The sequence below is a fragment of the Delphinus delphis genome, chromosome 19, assembly GCF_949987515.2.
Source record: "Delphinus delphis chromosome 19, mDelDel1.2, whole genome shotgun sequence".
NCBI classification, from domain to species: Eukaryota; Metazoa; Chordata; class Mammalia; order Artiodactyla; family Delphinidae; genus Delphinus; species Delphinus delphis.
The window spans coordinates 56,728,855-56,746,181 of record NC_082701.1 but is presented as its reverse complement, the minus strand read 5'-3'; the positions used below and the strand labels follow the sequence as shown (position 1 = coordinate 56,746,181).

Sequence of the window (17,327 nt, the reverse complement as noted above, 5' to 3'; positions counted from 1 at the left end):
TATATTTTAAAAGAATATTGTTTGGGGCTTCCCTGGTGGTGCAGTGGTTGAGAGTCCGCCTGCCGATGCAGGGGACACGGGTTCGTGCCCTGGTCCGGGAAGATCCCACATGCTACGGAGCGGCTGGGCCCGTGAGCCATGGCCGCTGAGCCTGCGCGTCCGGAGCCTGTGCTCCGCAACGGGAGAGGCCGCAACAGTGAGAGGCCTGCGTACCGCAAAAAAAAAAAGAATATTTTTCATCCATGTTCATGAGTGACACTGATCTGAAATTTTTCTTTTTCAGATTGTCCTGTTGAGTTTTGATATCAAGGGTATGACTGCCTTGTAAAGTGAGCTGGCAGGCATTCCCTTGTTCCCTATATCATCCACTTCTTTAACACTGGAATTATTGTTTCCTTAATAGTTGGTGGTGCATTGGAAGAACAGCCTGAGCCTTGTGTTTTCTTTGTGGGAAGGCATCAAGGTCACATTACCCTCATAAAATCAGTTTGGGAATATTTCTTTCCTTTGGAACAGTTTGTATAAAATGTGAATTATCCATCCCTTGAATGTTAATAGAAACGGCCTCTGAAACTCTAGGTGGGGTGATTGTGTGTGTGTGTGTGTGTGTGTGTGTGTGTGTTAAATTCCTAATTTGATTACTTTTATTGTTATTAGTCTGTTCAGGCTGCTTTTCTTGAGTCTGTTCTTTATATATTTTTAAGAGAGTTGTCCCTTTTGCCCAGTTTTGAAACATGGGAGTGAAAACATGATCAGGCCGGAGTTTTAGAAAGATCTCTTGGTCAGGTAGAGTCGCAGGCACTAGAAAGCACACATTTTCCCATTTACACTTTAATTTTAGGTATGTGTTTGGGAGGCTGGGGCTTAGAGGGAGGAGCTCTGGCTGTGTCTAACTTGGTCCCACCCCCGTCAGTGTCCAGGTTCTTTCCTTGTGGGTGTGGAGCTCCATCACTTTTAACCTTGCTAATCCCTTCAAGCCTGGTTTCCTCATCTGATAAATGGAGGTAATAATACCCACCTCACAGAATTGTGAGAATTAAGTGATAACGTATATGCCAGCACCTGTATAGATTCAGACATAAAAAACCCTTTGGAGAGCTCCCGGACCAGACATTCTGATGGGACTCTCAACTGGATGGGTCTCTAAAAATGCTCAGAAACAGCTCTCAAAATCACAAATGTATGTTGTGGGGACTTCCATGGTGTGATAACAAGGCCTGGACTTAACCTCTCATTGTGAACAGTTGGAAAGCTGAACAGGATACATAAAAGAACTTTTTTCTCCCAGGCATCGGACAACAGGTGGTGCACAACTGTGGTGCCTGAGAAAAGGGATGACAATGAAGTGAGCCTTATAATCGCCTGAGCTTTCTGCCTGGAGGCAATCTGACACCAGGATCAGGGAGGAGGAGCCCAGAGAGAGGCAGGCAGCCGCCTTGAGTTGTGAGATCAAAGAAGGTCCAAAGAAGCCAGCCCAGGGTAAGTTAGGTGATCTGAGAAAACCAGGTCACCTGGAAAACAGGGCGAGTCCTGGGACTGCTTAACTGGGAGCAGGAAGGGCGCCGACCTCGGATGAGTGGTGTTCTTCATGCTGTGTATGGCCCTGGAAGACAGAATCAGGACGGTTGGATGGAAATTAGGAAAAGAGGTTTGGGCCAAGCCCAAGGAAACACTTTCTAGGAGTCGTGGTTGATTGGGTTGGAGTGGCTGCCGTGCCCGGCTGGGCTGATGAAGGGACTGGGCAGCGTGCTAGGTTGTTGCCGAAGGTGGTTTTGCAGGGGGACGGGCTGGGCTCAATGCTGTGCAGGGCCCAGTCCCGAGGTTGATTATGGTTTGGTTTTGATAGCCTGGCTTCTGTAAGAGGCAGGCGACAACTGACTGCATTTAAAGCCTGATGAGAAAACTGAAAGTCCCTGAAAGCCCCACCCCATAAAAAAACAGAGCAGTTTTCCCTACGCATCATTTGTATTTATATTTTAATTTGATCTGTCACCTCCGTGTGTTTCTTCTTGAAGGCAGGGACCATGGCACATCTATGTTTTCATGTCCCCCTCCCGTCCCCTCCCGGGAATAAACCCCATGGTTACCAGGTGCTTTCTCAATACCTGAGCGTAGGGGCTTGGCCTGAGGAAGGGCTGGCAGACGTGCATCTTGTGTGCTGCCCTTCCTCCTGTGCCCCGGCGGACATCGCTAGTCAAGCATGGAGTTCTTTTCCACTGAGCTCAGCCTCAGCCATGGCTCTAGACTGTTGCTTCTAATTAATTAGAATTAGTGCTGACAGTGTTTAACTCTCCGCCATCATGGGGCTGAAGGAATGCTTAGGAGTCAAAAAGCACAGTAATATCCTGTCCTGGTCACAGTCTATGTTTTTCACCAACGGTCATCTGCTTTCCAGTACGTGGGCACAGCTGGCATGCTGGTGGTCTGGCTGAGAGCCAGGGGGACATTTTGGGGGCACTGAATGCTAGGAATGCCTTGGGGCTGATGGAATGAAAAGGCTTTGGAACTTGGATGGGATACTGATATAGCATCCAGGGTTGCAACCACGTACGGTAGGAGGTGGGACTTGATCACATCTCTGAACCCCTTATTTTTGGGGTGGAGCCTGATGCGATGTTGGCCTCCCACTTCAGACTGTGAGCACCTGCAGATGTTCCTCTTGGGTGAGGCTGATTTCAGCCTAATTGCACTGCAGTAGAGAGAGGGCAGGTGTGAGACTCAGCTCTGAGCTCATGTTCTCTCTCTCTGCCGCCTACCAGGTGAGTAGCCTGGCCTCCACCTCTTTGAGGAGGAGGTGACAACATCACCTGATAGTTGTCTGGAGATTTAATGAGAAAAACTAGGTAATGTGTCAAGCACACAGTGGATATTAAAAAAAAAAAAATGACCAGCACGAACATACTGTTCACTGTGTGCCGTTTGCTGCTCTTTGGGTATAATGAATGCATAGATTAATTCAGTCAATGCTCAGAATAACGCTGTGAGGTTCTGTGAGTATCACCCTAACTTGATAAGATGAGGAAACTGAGGCTCAGAGCAGTTGGTTCTACCCAGGGTCACACAGCTGGTACTTGGTAGAAACAGGGTTCTGACCCAGAGCCTGTGCCCTTAGCTGACACTCCCCGTGTTGCCAGCGTGGCCACCAACACGCATATGTTGGCCACCAGCTCCATGCAAGATGCTGTGTTAGGTACTGGGTGGACAAATATTAATAAGATACATTTGGGAATGAGTGAACGGGGACATGAAATCGAGTAGGACACAGTTTGGGGGCCACAGAAAGCTTGTAATCAGTGTGGGGTGATGGGATAGGGCAGGAAAAGAGGGTCCCACGGAAATGACCGGCACTCAGTAACCTTCCAGAAATCTCTGCAGGTAGATTATTAGATAGGCACTCTAGCTTACGGAGCCGCCTGTTCTGAGTTTGCTGGGTGTGAACTGACTCACCGGGGCTTGGTCAGCACTTGGTGATCGGACCCTGCTGCGTTTCTGAACCTGCGCCCCTGGGGTGAGATGCTGTGTGCCCACCTCGCCAGGCGGCCCGAGGTGGGCAGGCACGCAGGCTCGTCTAGTCCAAGCTTTATGCCCAGACTGGTGTCCTTACAAGAAGAGGAGATTAGGACGCAGACACACGCAGAGGGACGACCAGGTGAGGACACAGGCAGAAGGCGGCATCTAAGCGCCCAGGAGCAAGGCCTCGGGAGAAACCAGCCCTGCTGGCCGCTTGATCTCAGAGTCCTCCAGACTGTGAGGAAGTCAGTGTCTTGTCTGAGCTGCCCGGCCTGTGGTGCTTTGTTACGGGGGCCTGAGCCCACTCCGACACTAACCATTTTCCATCTCACCTCTCACACCAGCTTCCAGACCCCTGGGGTTCCCTCCACAAGCACCGCCAGGCTTTCTTCTCTGTTCCTGCGGTTGCCTCCGCTCTCTGGAAGCAAAGAGCAAGGGAGCCGGGCTCTCTGGGCTTCTACCCATCAATCGCTGGCCACGGGCCACACCCAGCGGGGGTTGGAGGCTCCCCGCCATTTCTGGCTGGTTCTGGAAGAGCCGCTCCAGTAGCCCAAGGGCAGCTGTCCAAAAAAGACTTGCATCTGTGGGCTGTTGGAAGGAAAAAGCCCCCCGAAGCCAGGGAAAGGATGCCCCCCCACAGTGAAGGGGTCCCTGAGACTGTGGGCAAAGCTCCCAACTGGGAGCTCCCTAAGGCCAGGGTCTGTGTTTTGATGTCTGCATCCCTTGCAACCAGCACGTCTGACACATAACAGGTGGTCAGTAAGTGGACGTGCTGTGGACTGAATTGTGTCTCTCCTGAGATTCCTGTGTGAAAGCCCTGACCCCCAGTGGGAAAGTATTTGCAGACAGGGCTTTGGGGAGATGATTAGGTTTTAGATGAGGGTATGAGGGTAGGGCCCCCAGAATGGGATTTGTGCCCTTATAAAGAAGAGGCACCAGAGCTCGCTCGCTCGCTCTCTGTGAGGACACAGCTAGTAGGTGACCACCTGCAAGCCAGGAAGAGGGCCCTCACTGGAAACTGACCATACTGGCACCATCGTCTTGGACTTCCAGTCTCTAGAGCTGTGAGAAAATACACTTCTGTTGATTGAGCCGCCTCGTCTATGGGGTTTAGTTCTGGCAGCCCGAGCTAAGACCAGATGGATGAAGAGCCTGCTCCAACCTGAGGGGAGATTATTTTAGTTTTAAAGGGTGTGTTTGCTGCCAGATCGATGGTGCACGTTCATCTTTGGAGTCTGAATCCATAGGCCCAAGGGAAGGCCCTGGGCGAGCCCCCCGAATGGGAAGGAACGTCTTCTTGGCGGCGTCTCGATGCCGCAGTTTCTGGCGAGTGACGGCCGCTGGGTCTCTGTGCCTCTCTCACTGTCGGCCCCTGGATTCAGAGCCCATCTGAGAACATCAGAGAAGCCACTTTCTCCTTTCAGCTCCTTCTGTTTTGTGCTGGGATCCAGGCAGTGGTTTACCACGTTCAGTTTTCAGCATCATGAACTTTTGCCTTCCCTGTGTCCCCAAATGTATTTTAGTGTGAATTAGGAAAAGGTTGCCTGGAGGGTGGTGAGACCCAGGTGTCCATTTTACCTGTTTCAGACCGTTTACGGATATGTTGCTCACGTCTTGCTAGGAGCAGGCAGGCGATTCCAAGAACTAAGCATTCGGTAGATGCCAACTCCTGGCTGAAAAGAACCCTTTGTCCTGCAAGTTGATGCCGGGAACGGGAACCCTCAAACTATCAGTCAGAAGGGAAAGAAAGCATTTTATCTTTTTTGCTTTGAAAATGTAAATTGAGAGATTTAAGGTTATAAATCGTGGTCCTCTTGGTAGAATCTTGGCTGTTTGGATAGAATCTTAGGACTGGATGGCCTTATGGGCCCTGATGTTCAGTTCCCCTCTGAGGCTCGAACACCCTCTGTATTTCTTATTCTTTCCAGTAGTGAAAAATCTAAATAAAGAAAATGCATAACTGTTTTAAAGAAGAAATGCCCAATTGTTTTCGCACAGAAAGTTTCTTAAAGCACAGTTTAAAATTCAGTCCACTCTCAGGATATTTTTAGTGTCTTGAGAATGTTCCAGATCGCTGACTCAGTAAGCCCAGGCTCTTAGAAATGAGTGTTTTTAAACCCCACAATGTAACATTGTCTAAGGTCCTTGCCATTTGAGTCTGACCGTACAGTGCGAAGTCGGCCCTGGTTTCCTATGGGCTGTTCTCAGCCTTTCTGAGCATCCAACACCCCCCAACTCAAATCTGATGATAGAGCAAGTTCCGGGCATAGCATAGAGAAGAGGGGACCTGTGGTGGCGTGTGAAAGAACAGAAGGTTACTGTGTTCATGTCGGTCAGAGCCGCAAGGGCCCCCGAGCTGGTGGAAGCCAGCATCCTCACGTTGCTGAGGACGAAATGAAAGCCCAGGGAGGGCCAGGCACTTGGGGAGGCCTCACGGTGCCCGTTTGCTTCCCTTCCTTCAGCTACCCAAGCGGGGGAGTGGGGGGCCTGCTCCCTCTTGGCTCAGTGGAGCTCCTAATCCGGGCACCTTCCTTTGGTGCAGTTAGGTCTGGTCACGGTGGTAGCATTGGTTTGCTTGACACACATGGATGCCTCAGGAGGTGGTAAACAGGGAGTGTGACCCAGTATTTCCAAATCTGAACTATGTTGCATTACACAAAATATCTCAATGATCTATGGGCTATTTAAAATTTCTCTGTCTCTCTTTCTCCCCCTTCTCTCTCCTATCTATCTATCTACCTACCTATCTACCTATCTATAGTGCTTATCTAATAATCAATATGTACCGCAGAGAGAGAATGCTCCCAGTAGTCTCGGATTGTAGCAACACAGATCACTTCCAGATGGGAAGCTCCCATTGTACCACCGGATGGGACCATGTACTCCCCTTCTTTATGAGCCTCTGAGCATTGCAGGGGCTGTGTGGGCTCTGTCATGGTTACTGGTGCTGGAGAATTCCCCCTGGAGCCTTGGCCTCTTTGAGTCACCTCAGGGAAAGCCCCTTTGGAATCCCAGGGAGGCAGACAGGATCTGGTCCCAAAAGAAAAACCTTAGATCTCATGATGTCTAGCCCACCGATGGAGAATGCCAGGCCGCATATAGAGCCCAACTCAGAAACACTGTGGCAAAGGTTTTATACACGAGACCCGTCCCCCTGCCCAATGTGTCTTCCCTAGTCTTTTCCTAATCCCAGCCCTTTTGCCCGTAGCAGCCCACATCCCAAGGAAAACGGAAGAGAAGGCATCCATGGTTTGTCTTTGCTGGCTCTTCCAGTAACCATTGTTTGTGTCAGTAGTTCTCAAAGTGGGATCCCAAGACCAGCAGCACCACGGTAACCTGGGAGGTTATGAGACATGCAGGTTCTGGAATCCCACCCCAGCCCTCTGAGGATGGTGCCAGGGATCTGTGCTTAACAAGTGGTCCAGGGGTCCTGATGCTCACGGAGAATCACTCCTCTACATGAGTGCTGATGAAGCTGTACTTTCCAGCTCCTTGAGTCTCCCTTGCCCTTCTAGAAATTAAGTCCGACGTTGAGCGTATTTAAAGGTATCGGATTGCCGAACTTTTACATATCAGCTGTTGTAAGTTATTTTTACAGAGTCACAAATACTACTGAAGAGGGGAAATGAGCAGTATTACAGTGGCTCCTGAGCCGTCAGGTGGAGGCAAGGGAAGCCCATCCTGTAAACTCAAGGCCATACTGATCTGGAGGAAGATAGAGACTGAAATGATTTTCTGATTAGAACAAAGAGACAAGGGAAAATGGGACTAATTAAAAACCCCTCTATCCTCCGTCTTTGTAGGACTACCATTATCTCTATTGGTACTTTATATGATTCTAATTCTTCAGGACCTAAAATCAATTCCTTTGGGTTCCTGGAATCTGTAGAAACATCTAGGATGCTTTTTTCTTTCCTGCTATGATTTATTAATGAACTATTTATTAGAAGATTCAATCTTGGAAAGATGAAAAGGAAAAACATATAAAATATAAGTATAAGATTTAATTTTTTTTTTTTTTTTTTTTGCGGTACGCGGGCCTCTCACTGTTGTGGCCTCTCCCATTGCGGAGCACAGGCTCCGGACGCGCAGGCTCAGCGGCCATGGCTCACGGGCCCAGCCGCTCCACAGCATGCGGGATCTTCCAGGTCCGGGGCACGAACCCGTGTCCCCTGCATCGGCAGGCGGACTCCCAATCACTGCGCTACCAGGGGAGCCCATATAAAATTTAATATTTATAAATTGAGTTGGTTACAAAATCTCAGAAGTGTCCATTAATTCACCTTTAAAAAAGTATACACACAGCACACTTTTATTTAATACATAAATGTCCACATCTATTATACTGTCTTTAGAAATTGCAATAAGATCATCTTGATGCTTTTTTTGCCCTATATTGTGTTTTCTGATACTAGTAATGACAACGATTGGACCATCTCTGAAGGCTTCATTGGGGCAAATTTATGCCTTGAGATCAGGGACTGTCTCTCTTATGGTGATGCATTGGAGCGAAATAGGACCCTTGTCCTTGATGACAGTGAGCACTTCCCAATCTGTAATGTCATTGTTTGCCCATAATAACCTCTCACAGTTGTCTGGCTCTGAGGTTTTCAAAGCTCTTTGATGTTCAGTCTTGTATTTTGTCTTTATAAAATACCTCTAGTGGAGACAGGGTATCTGTGATTAACTCTTGTGATCCCGTTTCCTTAGCTGTGAAGCGTGGGTGGTGGCTTGTCCAAGGTCACATGACCTGTGGGTGGCTGCCCCTCCCATTATCCTTCTTAAAATGAAAAGGGCCAGTGACTCTGGTTCTCCATTTTTAAGGAAAATACAGTAATACGTGTAAAATCTCAGGTGTGTGGTTAGGACTTGGTAAAGATTAGCTGTTACTACCTTGTCATTGTTCAATGTGGGGCATGACAGAGGGATGAAGTGGCTTTCTGGTGACAGCCAGGCCATCAGAGAGCTGGAACTCTGGGGTGACTGGGCCCTCAGCCCCGAACTCTTTCCCTGAACCACGGGGAGCGGACATATCCGACCCATGAGGAGGGCTCCCCGGATTTCATCTTGTCTTCCTTCGTCCGTTTCTGCTTTTATCTTCCTCCAGCCCGTGCTCTGCTCCACCACTCCCTCCCCTGGGATTTGATGCCAGAACCTCTGACAAAGCACAGAAATATTTACTGAACATGTACTGCATGCAGAACACTGTCCTAGACACGGGTGAGGCAGCTATAAACCAGGGCCTGTGTTTCATTAATTCTAAGTAGCACTTAAAACACATTCCAACAGCTCTGAAAGCACGGTGTGTCTTATAACCTATAGCTCTGGGTGCACAGAGAGAAACAATAGGGAAGCCATGGGGAGGGGCACGGGGAGGTGTTGCAGGAAGCGGGACCTCTTCCAGGGCCTGAGAGTGGGCTCTTGTCTAACACTTGGAAATGGATTATCCGAGGAGACACACCTGCTGATGAAGCAAGAGGTTTCATTGGGAAGGGGCGCCCGGGTGGAGAGCAGCAGGGTCAGGGAACCCAGGAGGACTGCTCTGCCTCGTGGCTCGCAGTCTCGGGTTTTATGGTGATGGGTTTAGTTTCTGGGTTGTCTCTGGCCAATCGTTCTGACTCAGGGTCCTTCCTGGTGGCGCACGCATCACTCAGCCAAGATGGATTCCGGCGAGAAGGATTCTGGGAGGTTGGCAGGACATGGGGACTGGCAACAGAGGGGTCTGGGGGCTTGTGAGCCCCCTGGAAAAGTAACAGGGAAGAGCTAAATTGGACTCCACGTTGGATCTGCTTCTTTGACTTTAACCTTTGCTTTTCTTTGCTTTTGTCATTATAATTGTACATAATGACCTGCCTCAGGGAACCTTGCCCACCTGTGAATGGCTGCAAGAAAAAAGAAACTAACACATCCCCTCACCGAGGCCGGTCATTCCAGGCGATGTTTTGCAAGACTGATGGCCCTTTTACTTGACTTCCTCACTGCCCTCTCTGATTCTATGAAAGAAACTGGCATCCAGACCCCCGATAAGACGGTTTATCGGAGACGCTAGTCTGCCATCTTCTCGGTCTGCCGGCTTTCCGAATAAAGCCATCTTCCTTGCCTCAACACCTCGTCTCCCATTCATTGGTCTGTCATGTAGCGAGCAGAGCAAGCTTGGACTCGGTAACATAAAGAGCAGCTGGAAGTCTGGACGCTGGAGACTGGTGTCTGAGGAACGGGAGCGCAGCTCCTGGCCAGCTTGGAGCAGGACACCGTGGGCAACTGCAGGGCCTGAGCAGGACACAGCCCCCCTGGCCCACGTGTCTGGGGTCCGAGCGGACATCAGTGGCCTGTGGTGTCTCTCCATTCCTTCCAGAGGCTTTTTAACAAGACAGGACCATCATTTATTTCCACTTGCTTCGTTTACTGCAAATTCCCCTCCTCCTCTAGATTTCACCAGGCCACACACTGACTAGGTAATTGAATTTGCACAGCGTCTTCTCTTGGTTTGTTTTGTTTAACACGAGGTTGGAAGCACAAATCTCCACTCTTCAAAGGACTGGACGTTAGAAACAACCCAGCTGGGCTCCAGACTGGAATTAACAGCAAAAAAAGGTTGATAGAAGTACGGAGGTAGCAAAATGAGACAAAGAGGCCTGTCCGAACGCCCCACAAATCTTTAGTGCTCGTCACCGTTCGTTTCTAAGGACTGAAGCGTTCTCATTTATGGAACTTTTGCCGCAAGGACCTTTGATGGAATTCTTCCCCCCAGAGCTTCTGAATTGAGCTGGTCGCCGGAAACCTCCAGCCCCACCCTAAAAGCCTCCTCCTTCCCGCTGAGCTTCAGGCCGCGGCCATCGGGTGGCGCCACCTGCCTGCTTGGGCCAGGGGTGGGGTGCGGGGCAGGCCGCGCCAGGCTTTCTTCAGGCGCCTGGAACGCATTAGCGACGCCCGCAGGTCTGACTCTCGTCTCCTTGGAAGAGACGTGGGGAGAGAGAGAACAGCCTGAAACACCGGGAAGGGGAAGAGAGGGGAAGAGGGCCGAGCAGATGCAGAGCAGCCCGGCGTCTTGGAGGGCAGGGTGTGCCTCCGCCCCTCGCTCGCCTCCAGCCCCACCCCTGGCACGTCCGCTCCGGTGGACGGGGCGCACGGCCTGGAGGAAGGAAGCGGTGAGCCAGAGGGTTCCAAACAAAGGGTGACATGACAGGGTCCCCAGAGCGCAGGGCCTGCCAGCCCCCCTCATACTGGCATGGCGGTCCCTCCTAGGCGGGGACCAGGAGGGAAGGGCGGAGGCCGTCTACCTTCCTCCTCTGCATGCATACCCTTGCTTCCGAGGGTGACTGATGGGTACAGCTGAAGGGGTCCAATTCCAGAAACTTGCTATGTCACTCAATCACCCCTCCCCACCTTGGATTTCCCCTTTTATTATTTTTCTGGGCCTTGATGGTGGAAAGTGGTTAGTGCCTAAAAGGCTATGTGATCCATTGTCTAGTGAGGTCCAGGCATCTTTCTGGGTGGGGACAGGGGGCAGAGGGGGACGGACATGGGGGCAGAGGGCCAGCCAGGCACCCTCTCCAGGTAGGGAGTGAAGTCCAGTTCTCCCTCCCCTTCTTGCGGCCAGAGATGCCTTCGTGGCTACGGTGGACGGGAGCTCTGCCTGTAGCCCGCCCGCTGAGGGGTTGTTTACCCCTGCTTTCAGGCAGGTGGCACCCCCTGAATCTGGTTGTCTCACCCTTCCCACCTAAACCACGTAGTTTTCAACCACTGCGGCTGGCTGCCTCGCTGGGGACAAACTCATCGTTCTCTCACTGCTCCTGAAGGCTGTGTTTTGGCGAAGAGTGTGGAAGAGTGTTCAGAGCTGTGAGCAGAGCTCCAGGCCAGGCCAGGCTGGCTTTCTGTGAGGCTCTTCTCTGGCCCCCTTCCCCAGGGGCTCCCTGAGGAAATATCATTAGTAGCAGGTCACAAGGCTTCGGATTGGGGGCCTGCTGCAGCCGGTCCCACAAATGTGATGTCCCCCTCTTTCCCCAATGACACATTGAATGAAATAGAAACTATTGTTACTAGGTCGCCAAAGTCAGCTCGAGATTGGGGAGGTAGGCTTTGTGTCTATAGAATTAAATAATCTCCAAGTGGTCAGAATGAACTCCAAATGGAATAGAGGACAAAAGAAAAGGATCTAGTGATCATAGTGAATCCCAAGCTGACATGGGTCATTGGGATGGGACAGTGATGACTAGGGAGGGACACTGGGAAAACCCCGATGGAAAGGCTCCAGCTGCACCTGGCACCTTCTCTCTGTTATTAGGAGACGCTCAAGTCTTGGTCTAAGAAGTTTAGGGGAAATACACATGATAGGCTAAACAAGTTATAAGTTCCTTAAGGGCAGAAATTGTGTCTTCTACATCTGTCGTATCTCCCACACGTCTTAAAATTTAATAATTGCATATATCCTTAAGAGTTTACAAGGTATTTTCACATACGATGAATTTTCAACAAATTCTCATTGAATGATTGAATAAATCATAGAATGAAAAACAATTTTGCAAGTTCAAAGAGGTCAAGTAATCAAGAATCCAGCATAATAATTGTCATACGTTGTATGGCCTGGATGGTCAGGTCTCCCAATGGATTCCATCCAATACAAATTAGATAAAACAAATTGTAGCCTGCTGGGTTGATATGCAGGACAATTAAAAAAAAATCAAAACAGAGGCAGAGAAACCACATAAATGTCCTTTCCTGCAGCCAGGCCCATAGTCCCGGAACAAGACGGGGGCTCTGACCGGCAGAGCCTTCCGGGGGAGAGTTAGGGCCACCGCAGCAGGGAAGCTCTGTGACCCCGGGGAGGCCTGAGTCTCTCTGTACTAATTACCACCTGACACGTCCCCAGAGGAAGGTCCATCCCTCCTCTCTGGAAGGGGACTCGCCGGCTTGGAGGCGCAGAGACACAGAGCTGCTCAGGAATTTCCTTGGGGCTTCGAGTCATCATGTTTCTAAGCTGGTTTTACTGTAGGGAAACTGAGGCACAGAGCCGAGAAGAGGTTTGCCTGATGTCCCACAGTCGTGGCCGAAGCGACACTCAGACGCGCCCCCTGGCAGGGCCACAACCGGACCCTGATCGCTTTGGAGGGGGAGCTGGAACCAGCTCGGGGAGCGAAGCATCCGGGTCACACTGTCATGTTTTACTTCCTTGCTGTGTCCTGCTGTCATCCTGGAGGAGGTCAGTACTGAAAAATATCTATTAAAAAACCCAACATTTGTTTTGTTTGTTTTCAAAAAGTGTTAGCCGTGGATAAAAGTAGCCTGCTCTGGAAACCGGAGAACCAGTTTTACTCCCAGCTTTATTCCCGGTCTCGAACTTGGTGACAAGATGAGGGCACATTGTCTCTGAGTCCCCATCTGCAGAATGAGGGCGCCAGACTGGATAATTTTGGAAGCACTTCTCAGCTCTAACATTTGATGAGCTTTGTGGTCTGTTTTATGTGGGCGTGTGCTTGATTTTGGAGCGAGCTTTGAAGCATGGCTTTGGAGGCGATTGTTATCGTACACTCTCGCCCCCTGCCACTGGCCGGGAGAGAAGGACTGGCTTTGGCCGTGGCTGCCACCAGACGGGGTGGGACCTGTGCTCCCGGGGGATTGGCAGCTGCTTGGAAGTTACAGGACGAAACTGCCCGTGTTCTTCTATTGAGCAGAATCCACGCATTCCTTGGACTCCTTCTCGTCATCAGCTCCTCTCCCCAGTTCCCGGCCTTCGGCCTGCTTTCTGTAAAGGAAATTCTAGGTTTCGGAAGACTCCAGCACCCAAATAATCTGTTTGAAGGAAGCAGAGCAAATGACGGATGTTTCTTCTCTGTGTTCTTCAAGTGTCTCTGGGCCTAGAGCACTCCCAGCGCAGGCATCGAGCATGTGCTTGGCATCGAAGCCAAGGCAGGAACAGCTGTCCCCGGGTTTGGGTATTTAACTTCTGACGTTGGAGCCTCAAGGGCTGGTATTCCCTCTCTTGAGCCTTGCCCCCTCCATAGGAGAGAAAGCCACGTCTGCCTCAAGCTTCTCCATTTCCAATAAGTTCACGAGTGCCAGGGGCTCACGTTTTCAAACTTTGTACTCGGCTTTGCAAGAAAGGGAGCTCTGTTTCTTATAATCATGATATTAACATTATTAGCATCCTTAGATTCTCGATTCAGGGGCTTCCCTGGTGGCGCAGTGGTTGAGAGTCCGCCTGCCGATGCAGGGGACACGGGTTCGTGCCCCGGTCCGGGAGGATCCCACATGCCGCGGAGCAGCTGGGCCCATGAGCCATGGCCGCTGAGCCTGCGCGTCCGGAGCCTGTGCTCCACAACGGGAGAGGCCACAACAGTGAGAGGCCCGCGTACCGCAAAAAAAAAGAAAGATTCTCGATTCTGAGGTTCAATTCCACCTGAGAGTAGGAAACACAACTTGGCTGATTCAGAGTCAAGTCAGGAACTTTCTGTGTTTTCCGCTAAAACTCAGATCTAGGGTTCTCACACTGCCTTTGTTTTTCCAGAAAGGTGTCTGAGTCCTGTCACCCATCATCTAACACAGGCGGGGGCAGTGGAGAGGCCTCAGTCCCAGGGATGCTGTATCAGCACTATACCCACTGATGTGTCCTTATCCTTACCGGGTCGCTTGGTCCCTACCGCATGTGTGTCCTGGCCCTCGGACATCAGGTGCGCTAGCTCTCAGGTCCCTGTCTGCTCCCCTTCAAGCAGTGGCTGCTCCCCTGACCCCAGGGTGTGCAGGACTCTCTGAGGAGCTTAGCCGTCTGGACTGACCCCCTGCAGGGGTCTCTGTCTCACTCTCCCGGGGCCACCTTCCCCTGGGGGATGGAAACACTCTCGCCTGAGAGCAACTTAGACACTCCCGGTCTGGAGGAGAGACAGGTGAAGGAGAAGGACAGACTTAAGTTCCCTTAGAAGGTCCCTCCCCCGGCCCCCCCCAAGTTACCTCCAGAGCGGGGGTGGGGACGATGGGAGAGCCCCAGGTGGGTTTGGAAACCCCGCAAGAGAGCCATGAGGGCAGCTCGCTCCGTTCCCTCCTGTGCAAAGGCCATTTTTGCCTTGAAAATTCATCCTCAACACAGCAGTGAGGTACACCTCCCTCGTGAGCTACCTGGAATCCTGAAAATGGCCTTTCCAGTTATAATTTTCATCCAGGAAGTTTTAACTCAAGTACTCTTTTCAAAACCTCAAGAATGTGCTTCCTCCCTGAGTCCCTGCGTCCTGCAGGGTGGAAAAGGAGGACCTTGAACTTGGGCTCATTTCCTCACAAGATGAGCTGAAAAGGTGAGCTTTCAGTGACCACAAGTTGACCACATTCACAGTTTTCATGATTTACCTCACCGCTGAGTCCTGGCTGGGAGGGCCGGCTCACCAAGCAGAGAGGCTGCACCTGCCGCTGAGCATCGTGGCTCAGAACAGAATCGCCACCTTAACCCGTCCTCTTCTCCTAGAGCGTGGATTTCCAAGGAAAGACAGAACCAAGAATCTGTGTGCTCTTTCTACCCCCCCATCATCTCCTCTCTCCTTCTCTCTCTCTGTCTACCCACATAGCTGACGCGTCTGCACATTAGTGGTTTAGACCATAGCTTCTCAACTTTGGCACTGCTGACCTTTGGGCAGGTAGTTCTTTGTTGTGGGGACAGTCTTTGCATTGTAGGATTTTAGCAGCATCCCTGGTTTCTACACGCAGACACCAGTAGCACTCCTCCTCCCCCCGCTCCAGCTATAACAACCAAAAATATTTCTAGATATTGCCACATGTCCCTTGGGGAGGGGGAGGCATGCAAAACTGACCCCCAGTTGAGAACCACCAGTTTAGACAAATGACAGATGAAAGTATCTGCTGTCACATTCAGCGGTAATCGTTCTTACACATAATCACTGACATTATGGTCAGTGATGTTATAGCAGATGGATCCAGTAGGATCATGTGATAAAGGAATTTATTGATAAATTAAAAGAAAAGCATTCTTTTATTCTAAGCCCAACATTTGTCATATCTTTTAGTCTTTTTACCCCCAGCCTCTTTGAAATAGTGTGAGCTGTTTTTGCTACTCTAGTTTCACTCAGAATAATGTCTCTGTGTTTTGGTCTGTACCATTAGTGACAAAATAAGTTTATTTTCCTTGGGAAACATGATTTTGCATTTTTTTCTACAAAAAATTAATTGATTTACCTGGAAGTGATTTTTTAAAAAAATTAATTTTTGGCTGTGTTGGGTCTCCATTGCTGCACGCAGGCTTTCTCTAGTTGTGGCGAGCGGGGGCTACTCTTCGTTGCGGTGCGCGGGCTTCTCATTGCGGTGGCTTCTCTTGTTGCGGAGCGCGGGCTCTTTGTGCGCGGGCTTCAGTAGTTGTGGCTTGTGGGCCCTAGAGCGCAGTGCCTCCCGGGCCCCGGAGCAGGGCACGGGGGCCAGAGCCCGCCATGGGTGGCGGCCAGTGATAATGCCACCCGGGTCTCCTGACAAGCGTGACATGCAGTGAAGGACGCTTTCATCACAGTTTGCCCAGAATAGCACCATCGGCATTGCCGCCTTCAGGTTCCTGTCAGGCCTCCAGGAGGACAGGTGGTGTTCAGCCCCTTTTAGGGAAGATGGAGTTTGAGTCAGCAGTGTTCCTTCAGACGAGGACACCAGAGCCGAGAAAGACAGCACTTTGTTCCTGTGACTCCAGACGCCCAGGGGTCCTTCTCCCAGCAGGACAGCAGGACCCTGCGGGCAGGGGCAGGCGTCTGGTTCCAGGAGTCCCCCCACTGCCCTGGATCACACAAAGCTCTCAGCAGAAAAGGGTGAGGCTGCTGTTTCTGCTCTGGATGTGCTGTGACTGAGGGATCAGTTTCACCAGAGGGTGAAGCCCGGAGCTGAAACGCAGACGGACAGCTCCACAAAGCTGGGCCCTGGGGGTTTGCACCGCACAAATCCCTTCTTTTGACAAAGACTGGCGCTCTGGGGCGCAGGACAGCTCAGCAGTGGACGCCGGCCCCAGCAGCGGCTCTGGCTGCCACCCAGGGTGGGCTCTGGTCCCTGTGTCCTGCTCCCCGGGCCCGGGAGGCACCGGGCTGTCTTCCCCTCCAACAGCCCTCAGCCTTCGCGCCAGGATGGGGCTTGGGTTGAGGAGCCCGCTCCCTCCCTTGCAAGGTCTCCGAGAACACAAGCTCACCTCCGGTTCCCTCAGCCTGGTAGCTGTGTGATCGCACCTCCACGCTGATTTCTCTCTGGGAGTTTGGGGTCACTGGTGTGGGTCGGGGGTAGGGGGCCCTCCAGCAGCGCCATTCCTTTGAATGAGCCCAGAGTGACCCCCATGGGGGCAAGATGGTGATGGCTGGTTTTGCCTCTTTAGCACAGGGAGGTCTGGGGAAATGGGGATGTGAAAAACTGAAGCTAGGTTCATTTAAGAAGAATTTTGTGTTGCTTCCATTTAAAAAAAGTTTCACCGAAGGGTCAAGAGTGCTGGTTAGGAGGATGGTTAGCTGTGGTTGTTGGGGGAGAACTTGTCGGAGAGCCGGGTGGCTTATCTACTATTATTACTGTTCTTGCTATTATTACCCTTCTAACATTTACCCCCTGCGACCACTGGCCAGACGTGATGGGTAGCGCCTCACTTGTTCCTCATAATCCTGCTGTCATCCGCATTTGACAGTTGAGGAAACTGAGACCCGACAGACTGTGTGTTTGCCCAGAGTGGTGAGTTGCTGAGTGGAGGTTCCAGGCACCCTTCCTGGCTTTGGGAACTTTCATAAGACTGACGTAACGGTCTCCCTACTTGGAAAATCCAGGGTGGGTTAGTTGACCTTCAGTGACTTATTTGTTCTCACACGTAT

The 17,327-nt window shown here is 51.1% G+C and overlaps 2 protein-coding genes across 3 annotated transcripts in view; both read left to right on the top strand.

Annotated features, from left to right (window-relative positions):
- The first annotated feature begins 1,382 nt into the window (after positions 1 to 1,382).
- TEKT3 (tektin 3) overlaps positions 1,383 to 17,327 on the top strand; it is a 160,394-nt gene continuing 144,449 nt past the window's right edge. Inside the window, exon 1 of one of the 2 annotated variants that reach the window (XM_059996981.1) lies at positions 1,383 to 1,479. The gene's annotated coding sequence lies outside the window, so the exon portion shown is untranslated. The remainder of the gene's footprint in view (positions 1,480 to 17,327) is intronic. The other variant, XM_059996982.1, reaches the window with a different exon arrangement.
- CDRT4 (CMT1A duplicated region transcript 4) overlaps positions 1,387 to 17,327 on the top strand; it is a 72,017-nt gene continuing 56,076 nt past the window's right edge. The window contains exon 1 of the mRNA XM_059996990.1: positions 1,387 to 1,479. The gene's annotated coding sequence lies outside the window, so the exon portion shown is untranslated. The remainder of the gene's footprint in view (positions 1,480 to 17,327) is intronic.